Genomic DNA, 4,489 nt, shown 5'->3' on the forward strand with positions numbered 1-4,489 from the left:
TTGCCCCATTCAAGCTATTTCGAGAAAGTGAGGCTATTAGAAGCTTGGCATGGCTTGGCCTCGGCTTGTCGTGGCCTTGGCATGGCTTGCCTTGGCATTGCTCCTCATTCATGGCATTCCGAGAGAGTGAGGCTATTGGAAGCTTGGCATGCATCCCCTTGCACGCAGCCTGTGCGCATCATGCATGAAGCCTGCGTGCATCTTGCACGAAGCCTGCGCGCACCATGTGCAATCATGCCATGGCTTGCGTTGCCATGCCATGCCCAAGATGTTGCCTACACCAAGCTATTCAAGCCATGCCTTGCTTCGGCTTTGCCTTGTGTTGCCTTCGCATGCCTAGACATGCCGTGGCTTTGGCTTGCATTGCCTTTACCTTCGGCTTTGGCTTTGGCTTTGGCTTCCATTGCCTTTACCTTTAGACCTTCGGCTTTGGCTTGCCTTGCCCCTTTACACCTTCGGCTTTCGCTTGGGTTGGCATGCCGTGCCTTGCTTTGCCTTGCCTTTGCTCCCATTCAGGGCATTCCGAAAAAGTGACTTGCTTAAGAGAGCTTACGATGCTGTGGCTTGCTTCGCCCTCCCCACGTCATGCACGCAGCATGTGCACATCGTGCAAAAAATGTCGACAAAATTTTTCAAAACTTGTCTTGCCATGCCCAAGATGTGGCCTACACCAAGTTATTCAAGCCATGCCTTGCCTTGCCTTCGTTGGCTTGCCATGCCTCGGCATGCGGTAACCATGATGTGGCCTAGACATGCCGTGACTTTGGCTTTGCGTTGCCGTGCCCTTTGGACCTTCGGCTTCAGCTCGCGTTGCCATACCGTGGCCTTGCGTTGCCTTGCCCTTTGGACCTTCGGCTTCCGTTTGCGTTGCCATGCCGTGGCCTTGCCTTTGCTCCCATTCAAGGCATTCCGACGAAGTGACTTGCTTGCCTTGCCTTGCACACTGTCTGCTCACATCGTCCCCAAAAAGTGCCCGTTCAACAAATGCCAAAGAAGTGTCAATTCAATGCATGCCCAAGACATGCCCATTCAACGGATGCCCCAACAAGTGCCTATTCAAAGCATGCCCAAGGAGTGTCAATTCAACGCATGCCAAAGACATACCCATTGAACAGATGCCCAATGCATTCCCAAGACATGCCCATTCAACGCATGCCGAAGAAGTGCCCGTGGCGTGCCCAACAAATTGTGAAAACACTTAAAAATAAAAAATATTAAAAAAAAAAAACCACCGAGTGTGCCCTCTCTGTGACTTGAACCTTGGACCCTGAAGTTGATAATTAAAACAAAAACCAGCCCATCTAAAGTTAAACATTTGAATATTGTTGCTAGTTTTATGTACTTGAACACCACTCTCCATACTATATTGCTACTGTAATACAGCTTTTTGACCCATAAAAAATGAGTCTGCCCATCACTTACTGTCTCCTATGTTCAAAACTGAAGTTTAGTTTGCATGACATAAAGAAAATGTAGGAAAACCTAGGTGTGCAGTTACATTGGGAAGATGTAATCCAGTTTTACAGCAGAAAACAGCGTTTTTTGGGGGTCTGCAGAAGTCAAGCCGCTTCCAGCGACTTGGGACGTCATAGATCTCGAAAAGATACATCAAATCAAAAAAAAAATGGCCCCAATCGGACACCCGAGCACAAAGTTATGACCTTTCAAAGTTTGAACTCGTTTTAGCAGCAACTTTAGGGTGCCAGTTCATCTACCAACCTGTCCTCAAAAAGAATTCTTCTCCTTCCCAGTGTATGGATCACGAAAAAACGTGTCAAAACGAGTGCTTGCATTCGCAAAATGGTTAATTGAGCTCCAAGTTATGGCCTTCCAAGTGCTCAGCGCACATTTCAGATAGTTTTCTGCAGCACACAAACTGAATTATGCCATACCTGTCTCCTTCGTTTTGGGTACTGTGCATACTTGTCACAGTTCCATTTTATAGCCTATGATTTGTAGTCTAAATTATGCCATACCTCCTCCTCAGAACTCATTCTTGCACTCTTGCATTGTTCTCATACTTTTATTGTTCAAATGCTGCAAATTCTGGGAAAAACTGGTCAAACAGTTCGTGGCTTAATTTCTGGTCCTCTAATCAAACACCGTTGTTCATGGAACTTGTTCCTCTATTAGTTTTGTGTATTGTACCAAAAGTTGAGCTCAATAGGGAATCTGAACATACTCATTTCTCCTTTTTCTGTTTTGCTGTCTTTGTTTCCACTTGCTTGATTTTAGTCATGCATGTGGATTCCTCAATAGGGAATCTGAACACAATCTGTTTTCTCTACACCTTACTCTAGTACCTACGTTTGGTCTAGTTTGTTGTGTGGTTGTGTTGGTCTAAGTTAGTTGCTACTTCTCCTTTGGTAGGACAATGCACACGAGACCAAAACGTTCAGCTCTTTGGATAAAAGACTGGTTTGCTTGCTGTCCAAAAGCTAAAGGTAAGGGTGACTTTGCCTTGCCTTAAAGTAATTGACCTTGTGCTTTAGACTCATCATAACAAATTTCCAAGTGGAAGGAAGTTTTACAATCATAGCAAAAACGGTGATTCTTGTATCCATGTGCAGCCCATTTTCTTTGAGTAGATTAATCATATATACCAATTCATGATTTTGCCTAGTTTCTTTCAACCATCTTATATTGAAAGAAACTTGAAATTAGGAACTCCTTACTTTGTAGTATCTTCAGAAAAGTGCATTCCATACTTCCTTGAGGGTTTCTTCATTTTTTGTGACAAGCACATACTCCATCACTTAAAGCACTGCGAATGTTGTTCTTGCATATGCAATCATCACGATCCCATCTCCTAAACTAGCCAAAATCCCCATGCTAGTCACATGTCTCTTGAATATACTGTTGGGAATTGCTTTATTCAAAGGGTCAGCAATCATATCATGTGTGCTTATGTGATCAATCCGAGTCTGGCCTTGCTTAATCTTCTCTCTCGCTAACAGAAACTTTATTTCAAGTTGTTTTGTACCAGCTGACCTCTTGTTGTTTCTGGAATAAAATACTGTTGCACTATTATCACAGAAAATTTGCACAGGTCTGGCAATCGAATCCACCACACGCAAACCTGTTATAAAATTCTTCAACCAAGATGCTTGGATGGTGGCCTCATAACAAGCAACAAACTCAGCCTGCATCGTTGAAGCAGCCACAGTGCTTTGCTTCGAACTTTTCCATGAAACAGCTCCTCCTGCTAGCAAGAAAACAAATGCTGATGTAGACGTTAAATCATCTGGACAACCTGCAAAATCAGAATCACAATATCCTACTAACTCCAAGCTTTCTTGTCTCTGATAAACCAGCATAAAACTCTCGGTCCTTTGCAAATATCTCATGACTTTCTTGGCCGCTATCCAATGTGCATTCCCTGGATTTGCTTGAGATCTGCCTAACATACTAATTGCAAAGGCAATGTCTGGTCTTGTGCATACTTGAGCATACATTAAGCTGCCCACTAAAGATGCATAGGGTCTGTTCTTCATCTCTTCTTTCTCCAGGGTGTCTGCCAGTTTGATCAAATTTCCCATAATATTCACCTCCCCTATCAGACCTAACAACTTTTATCTTTAGTTCCAACTGTCTTTCAACTTCTGTTTTAAAAATTTTAAAAGCTTCCAAAGCACTAGACTTTTCTGTAATGAGAAACAAGTAGCCATACCTAGAGTAGTCATCTATGAAGGTTATGAAGTATCTGTGGCCTTCTAGAGTTTGGATGGGAAAAGGGCCACAGATGTCTGTATGGATTATTTCTAAGAGTTGACCACTTCTGTTTGAGCCTTTCTTTCTTGCCTTAGTTAATTTCCCTTTAATACAATTGACACAGACATCTAGATCAGAGAAGTCTACTGGTGGCAGGATTTGTTCTTTAACTAAGTGTTGGATTCTATCTTTAGAGATGTGACCTAACCTATGATGCCAAAGCCTAGCAGATTGAGTTGGACTTGGAATGATTTCAATGTTTAGAGCAGATGGTATGGAATTCAAGTGAAATAAACCACATTCAACAGGGCCTTTTGCAACTGGAATTGAATTATGAAACAAACTGAAGTCTTCTTTATTGAATTGAAAAGAATAATTCGACAGAACCAACTTAGAAATTGAAATAAGATTCCTTCTCATGGAAGGTACATAGACTATATCATCTAGCTCTAGACAATGACTCAATCCTAACTGAAGATTGACGACTCCTACTGCTTTAACTTCTGAAAATACCTGCAGGATGACTCAAAATGCTTCTGTCACGGGATGATCTTCGACACTCCTTATGTTGAACGCAATACTGGCCACGATTGCTTCAAGCTCACCGGAGGAAAACCGCCACCACGGTCTTGGTGCCCTCAACCATATGAGTCACCGACATGCATATGAATGCAATATGAATGATTAAAGTGTTTGATAAATCACCAAGTAAACACTGAACACTTGATGATTTATCTCAAATATACGCACAACAGCTTTTCTTAGAATTCTATATGCT

The 4,489-nt window shown here is 42.5% G+C and overlaps 1 pseudogene; it reads right to left on the minus strand.

Moving 5' to 3' along the window:
• Positions 1–2,756: 2,756 nt before the first annotated feature.
• Positions 2,757–3,539, minus strand: LOC148919209 (secreted RxLR effector protein 161 pseudogene; annotated as a pseudogene).
• Positions 3,540–4,489: the final 950 nt, after the last annotated feature.

Source organism: Prunus mume, linkage group LG3 (assembly GCF_029339155.1).
Source record: "Prunus mume cultivar Tortuosa linkage group LG3, ASM2933915v1, whole genome shotgun sequence".
Lineage (NCBI taxonomy): Eukaryota > Viridiplantae > Streptophyta > Magnoliopsida > Rosales > Rosaceae > Prunus > Prunus mume.